The following is a 16,192-nucleotide window of genomic DNA, read 5'->3' on the forward strand; positions in this document are numbered from 1 at the left end:
TCGAGTTAATGTTGTCTCAGTTACACAGACAATAACAGAAATGCACTGTCAAGCCTTGGCTCATCAAAAACACATGAAATATCCTCTTACTAAACGACACTGCAGTATATTGCATCCAGCAATGCAAAGAAACAGCGACCGTAGTATCTATAACCGAATAAATGGGGGTGCCATGTTGAATCGTACGTCTGGTACGTATTGCAGGCTTTACGGTCGGGAATTGAGATAGGCACTGACTGGTTAATTTCCCCCCAGTTGACGCCGACAGGTCGCCAGATGCGGACCGCACGCTGCCTGAATGAAACCTGGGAAGGTCGATGCTCTCTCTCTCTCTCTCTCTCTCTCTCTCTCTCTCTCTCTCTCTCTCTCTCTCTCTCTCTCTCTAAGCCTTGACTGACATAGCTTTCAGGCGGCACTTGAATCGCCATGTACCGAAAGCTATGACGGCTGTTCGGGGCTCAGTTTACCATGCAGTGGGAGAGCGTTACGTTACAACTGGGACATTCACCTTTTGAATGGCAACACCGCTGGAAATTCTTCTCGTCTGATTACCGAGCATGCAACAGATTGGGCCCGAGGCGGGCAAACAGCTTTGATTACTTGAAACGGCGGAGATCTTTTAATGGAATAATCTCGGTGGTCCTGTTTTGCGGGTTGTGACTGCAATTAAAGGATAAGCAAGAAAAATCAAGGAATGCGGCAGGATTTTTTAGACCGTATCACATCCTTCGTCATTAGTATGGGATCACATCCTTCGTCATTAGTATGGGAAAGTATGTCTACGATGCTGACTTTCTTACAGGCTTTGGACTGCTTCATTTAACTTAAACATTATATGTACGGAGATATACAGTCTCGAGATGTATTTAAAGCGTACATAAAAGTATTAATTCAATTATTTTGTTGTATCTGGTCAAAATGCGAAATCCCACTACTAGGCCTACGTAGGCTGAACATCAGGAAAACTCCAAACATATGCTCTTTACTCCTATACATTGTAATAACCCTTCAGCGTTTTCACCCTTCATTCATTTACTCACGTGACGTGACAGCTCTCTAGGGCCACGGATCTCAGCAAATTAAACGAACCCGAGTCTAATGACATATTATGTTTATCGGGGGGAGGGGAGGGGGTTCTATTTAGAGGACGAACTCCCAATTATGCTGTTGCAACATCGTGTACGAGAAAACGCTTCTTTGATGAAAAAAATGATAAAAGAAAAAACTGTTTACAATTCAGTCAGTGTTATCGCAAACCCACTTATGTAGTATGTATTAGGAGCGTGTTCGCGTGACAGAATTAATTCCCGGCGCTTTTAGTATCTACCCATAAGTGTTCTTAATGACGTGACGTGGAATCGTGTTTACGTTGGAAATAGGAAGTACTGACGTACTCGAATATATATATATATATATATATATATATATATATATATATATATAGATATATATATATATATATATATATATATATGAGAGAGAGGGGGGGGGGGGCCACGCACGTACAAAAACGTAAATATGTAAATGCAGTGGTGGTGAAAACGCCTACAATTCGAATACTGCTATAGCTTCTCCGTGATTTGCAATAAGCATGCATTGCTCATCAGCGGTAGGTAGGGGAGGGGGACGGGGAAGGGGTTAAGGAGATGAGAACGGTGAGATGGGAAGAGCAAAGACCTTGCAGTTGGCCGAGGCCGGGTTGGGGTTGGGGGGGGGGGAGTGAGGAGGAGGTACCCCTGCTCCCGTTCCTCTTCCCTCCTCCTCCTCCCACTCAGCACCGAAACAAAATAACGGGAAGTCGGGAGAATCAATGAGGTATCGTCAGGATGGTCCTCCTCCACCTCGTCGTCGTCCTCCTCCTCCTCTTCATCGACTTCGCCCGGAGCAGAAACTTTATGCTATCAGCAGTTGGATCTTTCCTTCCGAACGACGACAACAATGGCTCTCGCTAAGCGGTTTTGATATTTGTGTCGATGTACTTGTGACGTGCCTCCAGTCATGAATCATAGTTCTATGTCGTTTGTTCATGCTCCAGGGCTGTTACTTGCCTAATTTAAGTTTCGTTTGCCAGCGTTCGTTATGATAGGTCTATCTGAATAAAAGATAGGCCTAGTCGTACTTTATTTGCATCGTTCTATCTAAGAAATAGACCTATTCTTATTCTGATCCGCATCTTTCTACAAGCACATTTCCCCTTTTTTATCAGTTAATAACAGGAAATAAGAACAGATAGAGGAGGAGGAGGAGGAGGAGAAGAACGACGGAGAAAGAAAATAGCAGCAAACGTAAAAATTTAGGTTAAGGAAAGTTAAGGTACGTAGTTGAACGCGGGAGGGGAATTGCCGCAGAGTTTTCAGCACCGTCTCGGGGTGACTGACCTCTGTGAACCAAAACACAACACGCTGCTCTCTCTCCAACACGTGTTGAGTGAATGCTGTTCATTGGCTTTCTTTCCCGCTTCCTTCTCCTCCTCCTCCCCATCCTCCTGTGATATTCGACTGTGCGACGTCTCTCGCCTCGATCTGGACGTCGTATGGACGGTTCTCATGCGTTCTCGAAAGAAAGGAGACTAAAAGAAAAATAAAGCGCGAACTGTCTTCTCGGGGCGACGGATCATGTTTCTGGGAGCATTGGACGTTGGTCGTGGCGGCCGTGTTCATTTGGTATAGTGTAACGAGAGAGAGAGAGAGAGGAGAGAGAGAGAGAGAGAGAGGCAAACTCTGTGCATTGGAGACCCCCCTTGGTGAGTCTCTTGTGTTGGTGTTCGCCAGAGGTACGTGGCATGTGGTAAGAGTAACCATTATAGGGTTGAGGGAGGCGGCTGGGTCAGTCAGTCGCGGAAGACGTGTATGTGGATGTTTGTATGTGTGTATGTGTGAGTGTTTGTGCATGAGTATTACCCATAGGGCCTCGCAGATCCACTTAGAATTAGTACCACTGACATCTAGTTTGCCAAATCCCGCAGGGTGGAAAGAGCAGCTCGCCACCAACACCGGTGGCGCGGAGGTGTTTGTGCGAGCACGCGAGAGCTTGTTTGACGATCTTCCTCAGAGACCTCTCTCTGAGGATCTCTCAGACTAAGTCAGAAGTACTCCTGGCGTCCTTCTTCGCCAAACCCCGCTGGGGAAAGAGAGACTTAGCTTGCCAGCAGCAATGGTGGCGAGAGAGTGTATAGAGTTTATCGGAGTCACCCACCCTAAAAGCAGCTAAGGTGACGACCGATAGACCGATAGGTTACCCATCACATCAGCATTCTCTCTCTCTCTCTCTCTCTCTCTCTCTCTCTCTCTCTCTCTGTCGAGAAACCGGGGCCGAAATGCCGTTACACTCCAGGCCCCTGACGAGGATGATGATGCTCCTCCTCCTCCTCCTCCTCCTCGCACTCGCTACGACTTTCCCATTCAGAAAACCTAGAGAGAGAGAGAGGGGGGGGGGGAAGGGAGGATGAGGAATGAGGGAGAGAAAGAAATGAGGACTGAGAGAGAGAGAGAAATGGGAACTAAAAGAGAGAGCGAGAAAAAGGAGGACTAAGCGAGAGAGAGAGAGAATATGAGGAATAAGGTAGAGAAAAAATGAGGACAGAGATAGAGAGATAACACAAATAAGAGAGATCTCTTATAACCACAAACGGAGAGTGAAATAAAAAGGGCGCAGAGAGAGAGAGAGAGAGAGAGAGAGAGAGAGAGAGATAACATTCAAATAAGAGGAAAAGATCCCTAGTAGGCGGACTATGAATGAGAATAAAGAAAAAAAATCGGATTAGATCTTCACCTACAAACAGATATTTGTCTATATATTTCTATAGACCTACATCTATCTATATATTTCTATTGACAATCACGCGACGCTAAAGAAATGTATAAAGATAAATGATCCCAGCTCAGCCGTGCGGATGAGAAAAAAAAACGTCAAAAAGCATTCCAACTATTTTTAGAAACTAGGCGCGAGTCAATAACCGTTCCTTGACAATTTCAAAAGTTCGTCGGTGAGGTTACTCATTACTTCTCGGCTTAGTCACCGGCACAGGATCTGTATAACACGACGTTTACGATAATTAGAGGTTTATGAATGAATGAATATTCGTTCAAATGTACACATACATACGTACCTACGTACATACATGCACACGATATATATATATATATATATATATATATATATATATATATATGTTTATATATTGTACGTATGCATTCAGCTACATATATACAAAAGCACGTACTTTTATACGTACATGCATAAAACGATATTTCGAATTACGAACAGTCTAAACTGTAGTATTGTGTATTACATACAGTCTGACGCATATAAGAAGGTTCTCTTGATAACGATAAAAACACAAGCCTATAAAAATGAATACTTATCAGATATCGTCCGCCCTTTTTTATCGTAACGAACCCCAGAACATGAAAAAAAGGACAGTGCTCAGTTAAGTAGCGTCTTTAGCGTGCCATGAAACGAAGATGTCTTCTGACCTATTACGAATTAGAAACAGTATCACTTATCTCACATTATACTGGTTCCATGCAACGTAAAAACAACATACAAACAAACCAACAAACAAAACAAACAATCCACACATGTATCTTGATATCGACGAAAAAGAGGCATATATCAAAATAAATCACTATCATACATCTACCATCCATTGTATCATAACAAACCCCAGAGAAGGAAAAAAAAATGCTTAATTTAGCAGTGTCTTAATTTAGCGCGTCATGAAACGAAGATCCCTTCTGACCTATTACGAATTAAAAACTGTATCACTTACCACACATTTATTTTTATATCGACGAGAAAAGAGGCATATGTATATATATATATATATATATATATATATATATATATATATATATATATATATATATATATATATATATATATATATAAAAGTGACTGTCATACATCTACCACCCATTTCATCAAAACAAACCCCAGAGAAAAAAAGATAATGCTTAATTTAGCAGCGTCTTAATTTAGCGCGTCATGGAACGAAGATACCTTATGAGTTACGGCCTTCCCTGCCGCGCTCATGTGCCGCACGGTGAAGTGACCCATCGTCTATGTTGATCGTAGTAACGAGAGATTGCTTCACAGTCGCTGCTGGGATAGCAAGAAAAAAATAAAGGTGTTTGTTTCGTTTGTTTAAGGAAACTCACGTATGTTGTGGAATTTATACGATTGGGTTTTTGATCGTTCATGCAGTTTAACGCGTAAACTTTATTAGTGGTGAATGCATATGAGTGATGTGTGTACACACCTGTGCCTGCCTTGAGGTGTTTGTATAAAAAAAGAAAAGAAAGAGATACAGAGACGTTTGATCGCACTGAACACCCAACATAAAAAAGAAAAGTCATATTCGAGATGTCAAATATTTCTCTGCTCACTTCAGTGTGAGCAGAGATGCTATTTATATCGAATGTCATACCTGTGCTTCTACCCCAGTTGCTCGTCATTTATTGGGTTTCTTTTTGAATTTAACAGTTTTAAGAATAGGAGAAACGAGGGTCGATTGATAAATTCTTTGGTTGAATGTCGTCAACTTGCGTCGCTGTAAAGTAATATACTTAGCGGTTACTAAAGCGTTTTGAATCGAACAATATATATACATATATATATATATATATATATATATATATATATATATATATATATTATGTAGAATCTACAGGTCATTTTACTAGATACACATGTAATTGTAAAAGGCCACAAGGTAACCTCGTAATGATTATGGTAACGCAGGTCGGTTCGTTTCCCGCTACCGGACATCGTGATTTCTTTCATATTTCTTTGAAGTTGGATCTCGAGGCTTTGTAGTGACAAGAATATCGAATATATATATATATATATATATATATTATATATATATATTTATTTATTTATTTATTTATTTATTTATTTATTTATTTATTTATTTATATAAACACATTATATAACACGAATTAATAGAATCGATCGTCGTCTTGGATCACCCGCCCCCGGGCGCATATTCCCGGACTGCACTGAGGATTCGGCCAAGCTCCTCCAGGCTCCTCCCCTAGAGCACTGTGGGCGGAGATATCTCACTCCCCTAGCAGACGACGCATTTCACTCAGTCATGCTGCCCTCTTAGTTCTCCACCGTCATTAGCTTATTTTGTTGCGTTTTTATTATTTTTATGTTGTGTAAACATGAAATTGTGACATATATCCATATTTTACGATAGCAATATGCATAATTTACTATATAAATCAATTTTATTCTTAAATTTATTGTACTTAATATGCCGCTAGCCAAAGTTCTTTAGTGAAAGTGTTTATGATGTGAACGGATGCTATGACAATTACACGAATTTGTACACATTTCATCGTAATTGAAGCTCAAAATGTGACAGTTAATGGTGTTTCCAAATATTATTATATATATTTACTTGATTAATATGAGTAATAGTCAAATGACTGCACATTTGATAGGAAAGGAACTTCCCCGAAGTTTTGTTTACATTCGTTAGCTGACGTGTGGCCTAACTTCTGTTTTTCTTTTACTACTATATACGAGAAGGAATTTGTAAATAAAATTTTGTTTTTCAATAGAGTAAACATCACATTTAGTAATAAACAACAATGTTGAATTTACTAATGGCAAAAATTCTTTATATTGTTTTGTTTTTATCAGTCCACTGACTTTGCCCTTTTGATTTTTCTCTTTAACTCTTGGTGTAGCCTAACCTTTGAAATTTTGTTTGTCTTTTCTTTTATGAGGACTTATAAGGTGAAAATTCAGTCAAAAAGGGGGAAAAATTGATTAGCCCTCTGTTCATAAAGAATATAATATGTATAAGGGGGGGGGGGGTTAAATGATAAGTTTCAACTTTGCACAAGATATCCTTACAAAAGAAAGAGGAAAAGATGGTACCAACCCATTTAGCACCTAATAGTTAATGCTGCATTTGTAGACTCAAATATATGTTACAATATTCAGAATTCCACTAATAAGCTTGATAAAGGAATCTGGGGAAAATGACTGACACTAGGTTAGGCTGTAAAGGGAGCAAGACTCAAGGGGTAGATATTCAAATCCTATGGAATGTAGGTTAAGAAAGGCATTTTCCAGCACAGTATGACGACAAAACCACAAGCCCCAATGTATTGTATGCTATATCTTGCCAAAGAATTGCTTAAAGAAAGATAATGGTTCATGTAAGAGAAAGCAATCCTATTTTTTTTATCATCAATGTTTTGAAAAAAGACCTCTTTGTATCACTCCATGTTTTGACACATCATACCTATCAAATGCACTAAAGGCAGTGCCAATGTGGAAAATAAATGTGTGAGGCATTGATGAATTGGGTAAAGGAATGTTGGTGAAATTATTAGTCATATATGAAAAGGAATTTTTATGATTTTCCTCAATGTTTACCCTTGCATACACTTCTGTAGTATTATTTTCGTTGTATATGTCAAAATTGTACAGGCTCAACCTTCCTTTTTCAGATAGTATGCTTCAGAAAAATTCTCTTCTCTTCATGATGCATTGACCTTAATTTCAGTACTTAGTTTGTGTTCCTTCATTTTTGCTCTCAGAATTATTCACTTCTAAAGGGTGGCAACCTTGCACAACTTGGAGCTTCACGTAGCCTGCTGTTTTTTCTAGTCCATACATACTTTTCCTGTTGTTACAACCTGGTCATCAATTTTCCATCATCTACACTGCAGTACAATGTGCATAAATGAACTTTTATGTACATCAAGCATGGACATGAAAGGGGTATAAAAAATAATTCTCTATACTGTGAAAATATCTTGCATCAGCCTCTATTGCTAAATAATACTGATGATAGTTTGAAGCTGCGAGATCAATAGTCTTACATGCTGCAGACTTGTAGTAAAAGGACAAGTGGGAGGGTTAATAAGTGCGAGGATACTAAACAAAAAATATATTGTACGAAAAATAAACCCATTTTCAACATTATTATAATAAATGCCTATAGATAATTATATAAGCATCTTCCTAAGCACATGGATGCTAGTAGGCGACAAGTAGCAAGTAAAGGTAGTTTTCACAGTGGATGAAGAAATGGTGATAATAAACAGTATCCATCTAATATATATCAGCCATCCCATACCCAGGAATATGGGAAGCATCACAGAATACATTACTATATATGTATGTAGATAATTATATAAGCAGCTTCCTACGCACATGGCATGGATGCTAGTAGTAATACATACACGAGTCCTAATAAAATAAAAAAAGTTAAATCTGAAGATCACGGAAATAATAAGTGAGAAGTGCATACGCAGTTCTTGTAAATATAAAGGTAGTTTTCACAGTGGATGAAGAAATAGTGATAATAAACAGTATCCATCTATGAGAAATATTGTTTTATATAGCAAAATACGTACACAGCTATCGTAAAAACGGATATACATAAAATTTCATGTTGACATAACATATTAAAGATAATACAAAGTTAAAACCAGCGAATGTCTGGGAGAAGAATGAACATAGTGAGTGAGTAGTACGTAAGACAATAGATGGCAGCATGTAGAAGCCTAACTTAAAATAAAAATAACAAAAACATAACAAAATAACCTAATGACTGGGAGAAGAATGAAGAGGGCAGTATGGCATAGCGAAATGCAAAATGCGTCGTCCATCGTCTGCAAGGAAAGTGAGATATATCCGCCCACAGAAGTTAGGCCATACGTCAGCTGACGAATGTAAACAAAACTTCGGGTTTAGGAAACGAAGCGCTCTTCCTTTAAATGTGCTAGTCATTTGACTATTACTCATAATAACCAAATGCATATATATAATATCTGGAAACACACTAACTGTTACATTTTGAGTTTCAATTGCGATGAAATGTGTATATATTCGTGTAAATGTCATAGTATCCATTCGGATCGTATTGCAAAACTTTCGCTAAACGAACTTGGCCTAGCAGCATATTGCAATAAATTTATGAATAATATTGATTTATATAGAAAAATATGCATACTGCTATCGTAAAATATGGATATATATCACAATTTCATGTTTACACAACATAATAATAATAAAAAAGGCAACAAAATAAGCTGGCAGAGCGAAATGCATCATCTACTAGGGGAGTGAGATATCTCCGCCCACAGAGCTCTAGGGAGGAGCCTGGAGGAGCCTGGCCGAAGCCTCAGTGCAGTCCGGGAATATGCCCCCCGGGCCCTCCCTCTCCCTGCCCCCCCCCCTTCCCCCGGTAAAAAAATGGGCCGAGGTGTTGGGTTGGGGGGACCGCGGGTGGAAGTGTGGGTGGGTGGAAAGCGGGATTTCATTGTGCCATGATCTTGCATGCAATGGTTTCTTGACCTTTTGCCGAAGCTGCTCTTTCTCTCGGTGATTACACGCCTTCGTTATTATTGATTGGAGGATATGGAAAGTGTGTGGATATATATATATATATATATATATATATATATTATATATATATATATATATATATATATATATATATATTTGTAAAGGAAGGTAGAGGCAGTGCGTGAAAGGATTATTCTGTTGTAATTATAGATTTTGGCTGGCAATAACATTGGAAAAATTTATTCTCATGTATTTTATAGATATTGAAAATAAAATTGGAAAGGGTTATTCTCGTTTAATATTTCATGAAGTAAAGAAAATAAATTTGGAAAGGGTAATTCTCGAGTAATATTTCGTAAAGTAATGAAAATGAAATTGGAAATTGTTATTCTTGTTTAATGTTTTGATAAGTATTGGCAGTAAAATTGGAAAGGGTTATTCTTGTGCGACGTTTAGTAGGCACTGAAAATAAAATCAGAAAGGGTTATACTACTGTAATTTCTAATAGGTATATTTAAAATAATGTTGGAGAGGGCTATCCTCATGGAATATTTAATAAATGCGGAAAACGAAATATCGAGACTGTTCTCTATGACATGCAAAGGGCAGAGTCGTCCGTCACTCCTCTGGACTATTCTAGAGCCCGCAGTAGCTAGATCCCCACTCTCTCACCCCTCTCTCTCTCTCTCTCTCTCTCTCTCTCTCTCTCTCTCTTTCGCAGGAAATCTTTAGATTTTTTGGTGGGCGGTGCGGAGATAGCTAGACTAATACCCCCTTTGGAGAACCAGACTAGAAATCTGTTTTTAATTTTATTTTATTTTTCGTATTCCCGACGTTCACAGGAGCTCGGATGAGAGAGAGAGAGAGAGAGAGAGAGAGAGTAAGAGTAAAAAAAATAATAAGTCACTGCAAAGTACTGAACATTCAGGCGAACTTTTGATCAAAATCCATCATAATATGATATTGAAGATAAGGGAAAGCCAGCCACTGGGTATTTATTTGTCAACGTCGAAAAAGCTCCTGTGCCCAAATACCCTAGATTTGAACGATGTCCTTGGGCACTCGGGACTCCTGTGAAAGGATGAGAGAGTAGGACTTTGGTGGTTGGCTAAAACTCGGTAGTAGGTAGGTACTACTGGTCAGCGTGACCCAGCCATAATACGACGCCGCAGACTTTCCAAACAAAGAGAGAGAGGTGTCAGTACTTAGAAAGGAAACGCGCGCGCGCGCACAGACGATATATATATTTATATATAATACATATATATATATATATATATTATAAATATATACATACATTTATATCTTATATATATATACAAAATATATATATATTAATATATATATATATATATATATATATATATACATATATTACTATATATATAGATATATATATTGATATATATATTATAAGATATATGCCACGAAGGAAAAATAAACGAAGGAGGTCTGCAAGATCTTTCGACGTTAAAAGTCCTTTACTGAGCCGAGACTGACATACATATGAGGAAAGACAATACAAGAAGATTCGTATAACTGACAGATAAGGATTATAAAGAGATTAGTACCTAGAATCCGACAAACCTGGAAGATAAGAAACCTTCCCAAACAAGCATAAACAATGGGTGCAATTAAAGGTTTAAGACAATCATCTCAGTTACAATTTCAAGACAATTAAAGGATTATAGGTGACAGCTATTCAAACTTGGTAAACAAAACCATATTCACAATACATGTCAGACAACAAAATTAATAACTCTAAGGCAACTGATTTTTTATTTAAGTCAGTAATTATATCTTTGAGGTCCTTCTTAAACATGTTACAGATACAAGGGTCTAAATGGATTTATCACGTTCCTAACTTTCGTGATTCAGTTATACATACACACACACACACACACACACACACACACACACACACACACATATATATATATATATTATTATATATTAATATATATATATATAGTCTTAAAGCTGGAGCTTTACGATTACATGGAGATGAGATATCGCATGTTTTAGCGATAGTTCGTCAATATATAAATATATATAATATTATATATATATATATAATAATAATTAATATATATATATATATAATATTATATATACACATATATATATAAATATATATTAGAAGAGAGAGAGAGAGAGAGAGAGAGAGAGAGAGAGAGAGATTAAGATGCACAGCAGGGAACCCGAAATAAGAGGAATAAGAGACAATGAAAAGACATAAAAAGGGAAACGTACAAGCGATAAGAGAACGCTAGAGGATTAAGAAGAGAGAGAGGGGTGGTGGCGGTGGGGGGTGGGGAGAAGCGCCGAGGAACCCATGAAAAGAAAGACGAGGGAAGGGAGAAGAAGGTAGGGGGATATGTAGGGGGAATAATGAAGACTGGAGAGTTACATAACGGAGGAGGGAGATAACGCGAGGTGTTATCGTCTCTTCTCTATATACGATTCTCGGGAGATAATAAAAGGGTAAAGAATACAGTCCCGGTACCATTGCGAGCAATAAATACTTGTAATGGTACTGGGACTTTATGGACACCCTCTATTATCCTCTCGGGCTTTCCTGGTAAGACCAAGAGGACACACGAGCCACAACGTGGCGCCACAGAGTGGCGTTGGTGTGTGGAGGGGATGTATGGCTTCCCATATGTGTTTCCCCCCTGCCACTCTGTGGCGCCACAGAGAGTGGCTCGTATCCTCCTGGCCTAAAGCTCAAAGAGAGATGGGCGAGAGAAGAGTCGGCAAATGGGTCTGTCATAGGATCTTTCAAAAAGTAGAATTATTTATATCGAAGATTTGAATGTCCTTCTGTTAAATTGATTGATTGATTTGCTCTTGAATATTAAAAAGTTTCGAGGCCAAAAAAAAACTTACGGTATTGTATTAATGAAAAATACAGAATGAAAATATGTGCATCTTCAGTCATTTTTATTCTATTTTTTTTTTGTCTTGTCCTTTTTTCTCTCATTTCCTCATTTTTTCTCAACGTTTATTTTTTGGGGTTTAAGTTTTTTGTTCTCGTGTTTTTGCTTAATTTTTTCTGGTTCTCAATGTTTTTTTCCTAATTTTTTCGTAGTTTTTTTCTTATAAAAAAAACCCTTTTCTCAGTGTTTTCTTTTATTCTCATTTTTTCTCATTTGTCTCAGTGACTTTTCCAAATTTGTTCTAATTTTTTTTCTTTGCTCAGTGTAATTATTCTCATTTGCCTGATGGACAGTCCCATATATATCACTTGTGGGGGTGGTGGCAAGGGGTGGGGGGGATGGTTAGGGATACAGGGTGAGACGGTTAGCTCTGATGCTATGGACGTTACGTACCGTCTCGAATCTTGGATGGTGTCAGCTCTCTCTCTCTCTCTCTTCTTCTCTCTCTCTCTCTCTCTCTCTCTTTATATATATATATTAAATATATATATATATATATCATACCATAAAATAATATATATATATATATATATATATATATATTATATATATATATATGGGGATACAATCCACAATGAAGTAAATTCCTCTTGTAGTTTAAAATATATATTACTTGTATAGGATTAAAGCTTTCGACCATCAACTGTGGTCTTGTTCACTAAAGTGTCTTCATTGTGGATTGTATCCCCATTTACTTAGAGGTACGACATAGTACCTGGCTTTCTGCATATATATATATATATATATATATATATATATATATATATATATATATATTATCTACACACACACACACACACACACACACACACACACATATATATATATATATATATATATATATATATATGTGCACACACATATTTATATATAAGATGCTTGTACGTACAGACATTATTATTATTATTATTATTATTATTATTATTATTATTATTATTATTATTATTATTATTATTATTTGTAACGAATAAGTACTAACGCAGTAGAAGAACATTACTTAGTAGTATGCTCCCAAGCATCATAAGACCAGTTATAATAATAATAATAACGTGTTCAAAATAAAACAATGAAAAATAGGTTAAGCGGAAACTGGTAAGTACTTTGTATTGGCGCGAAGGAGAAGGTAAAATTGTGGGGTCGGTTGTACATGGGATACGAACGAGATGTTACGTCATCGGGATTGCGTAAATACGGGTGGGAAAGATTGCAGAGACCGTGAAGTTACGAGAGAGAGAGAGAGAGAGAGAGGTGGGAGCGGGGAGAGAAATGCGTTACTCATTGAGAGAGAGAGAGAGAGAGAGAGAGAGAGAGAGAGAGAGAGAGAGAGAGAGAGAAATGTATAGGAAAATACTGCACCATCAAGGAAAGTATAGTCTAGCTGCGCTAGCATATATATTAACTTAATATTATTTAAGTTAATATGGCTGATCTAATTCAAATGCGTAAAGTGAGCCGGGAAAACCTTCCAGGTATAGTATCGTGAAGCTAATAAACATGAAAGATAAGGTTCATATAATTAGAAATCAATTAAAGCGTTTATAAGATACCACTACCCTTTTTTCCCGTCAGCTTCCTGTAAAAATAAAAGAGAGGTTATTGCCCTCTCCAGCCACCGTCCCGATAGCGGATGTAATATATATATTACGGCGTAACCAGCTATTTCCAAACCGCGAAAATATGTCAAGGGTCGGGATAGACAACGAGAGAAACACAGAGAGGATAAGCGGATAAAAAAAGAACAAAAAATTGCAGGAAATTACATCATTCCATCTACACCCCCTTCGTGTGTCCACCCCGAGACGAGGCAACTCAGCGTTGCCAACGGCAGGACTATATAACACCGGTAGTGGGATTAGTGTATAGATAACTGTGTCATCAATGTTACAGGAAGACTGGAATGTTTTGAGTTATGCGCCTATATATATCAAGAGAATTGGGTTCATCCTATTCGTAGGTTGTCATTTCCGAGATGACGTTGGAATACATGAAGGCGATTTGCGTTGTCATCTTGTGTAATAGTGATGTGGGTGCGCGTTGGCAACACTTCCTCCCCCTTACCACGTGGTGCCCGAGCGCAGGACAAAGACAGCGAAGAAAACGGGATGTGATGGAAATTTAACTAGGCCAAGTCCGCCGTTTATTTTTATGTACTCCTTCCTTCCTTTTTTTTTTTTTTCTTTTACCTGTGTAATTGCCTCTCTACTTTCTGTGGAAGCTCAGAATATAGAGTAACGGTACTTTTCGCGCGAGGGTCACGGCGGATGAGAGAAACGGCAGGAAGAGGATGGATAAAGAGGTGAAAAACCACACCGCAGCCCACTTTCATTAGCCAGTTAGTCAGTCAGTCAGGACAGAATTCAGATTTCCCGAGACGTGCATATATACACTATACTGCATTATGGCCTCATTCCGAATACAAATACGCACTCATGCTCTTTGTTTAAGGATAATTAAGCAAAACCTCATTAGAGTTACGAGCCTAGATTACCCCTAGTGCAAACAAACAGAGCCATTTTGAAACGTTGTTGTTATTATTTTTTTTAAATGTTTGCACGAGGGGGCAGCTGCCTTGGAGGGGAAGCGTTTAAGGCCTTTTTTTCTTTTCTTTTTTTTTCTTTCTTTTCCCGTGGCCAATTGGGACCATTAGACGCACACCTTGTTTTTGCTTACTTATTAAACGAGAAAATTAGACTTATCCGGAGCCAAGACTAACATCCTTTTTTATTGGCACGTTAGAATGCAAATAACGTGTTTTTATAATTAAGAATGATTGATCACAGAAATTATATATATTTTAGGACAGTTTTCTAACTTACACCAATTCGTTACACGTGGAAAATTCAAGAAGACGTGGAAGACGTAATCGAAGAGAGAGAGAGAGAGAGAGAGAGAGAGAGAGAGAGAGAGAGAGAGAGAGAGAGGGCGGACGGAATCAATGTAAACAATATAGCGTCAGTAATTAAAACAGGCAATTAGGCTGACTGGAATTATTGAAATTAGGAGCGGTGTCGGAGGCGAGTGGGAGAGAGGCGGGGAGGGGGTTGGGAGACGAGATGATTACGGCATGAAAGACGTAGGGGAAGGGGGAGAGGGGAGGTGGAAGGAAGAAGACGCGTCATTATAAAGGAGGTGATGGGAGCGGGCAGCAGAGGAAGAAGATAAGACGAGAGATAACAGCGAAAAGCAATGGGATTGGGGGGAGGGGGGAGGAGGTGGAACTCATCGTAGACCGTCTGTCACGTTGTGCGCTCTGGGTCACTGACACCTCCATTAGACTCATGGGGAGGGGTAGAGGGTGCATGGGCCGGGTGGGGGAGGGATTGGAGAACATGACTGGAGGCAGGTTGGTGTGATGGTCGTGGTGTTGAAGAGGAGTGGAGGGGGAAGGGGGTAGGGGTGTGGGGGGTGGGTATGACATAGGGGGAGGCAGCAGTAACCAGTAAGCAACGGCCGGGTGCAAAACGCAAAGAAACTTGCCACTAGATTTTTTATATTTAATTTATTTTATTTATTTATTTATTTATTTATTAATGATTATATCTATATGAGGAATTGGACACTGGTGGCTCTGCTCTTAATGGAAAATACCTTTGGTCAAGAACTGTTGAACGTAATTATGAAGACGTCTTTTTGAATATTCCCGTAGTACTATTGCTGTTGTTGCAGACGTGACACATACCTGTTGCTACTCAAAAGTAAATATTCATGAAATTTTATTTATTATTATTATTATTATTAATTACTATTATTATTATTATTATTATTATAACGGTGAAATGTTTGTTTATTCCGATTCTCTCGAAGCAATATATATATATATATATATATAATATATATATATATATAGATATATATATATATATATATGTATATATATTTTTATTATATTATTATTATTATTATTATTATTATTATTATTATATGATTATATTATA

The 16,192-nt window shown here is 38.1% G+C and overlaps 1 long non-coding RNA gene across 3 annotated transcripts in view; it reads left to right on the forward strand.

The window, feature by feature from the left end:
- Nucleotides 1–16,192, forward strand: part of LOC135204320 (uncharacterized) — a 313,217-nt gene that overhangs the window by 27,557 nt on the left and 269,468 nt on the right. The gene's annotated exons all lie outside the window — the stretch shown is intronic.

Source organism: Macrobrachium nipponense, chromosome 44 (genome assembly GCF_015104395.2).
Source record: "Macrobrachium nipponense isolate FS-2020 chromosome 44, ASM1510439v2, whole genome shotgun sequence".
In the NCBI taxonomy this organism is placed as follows: domain Eukaryota; kingdom Metazoa; phylum Arthropoda; class Malacostraca; order Decapoda; family Palaemonidae; genus Macrobrachium; species Macrobrachium nipponense.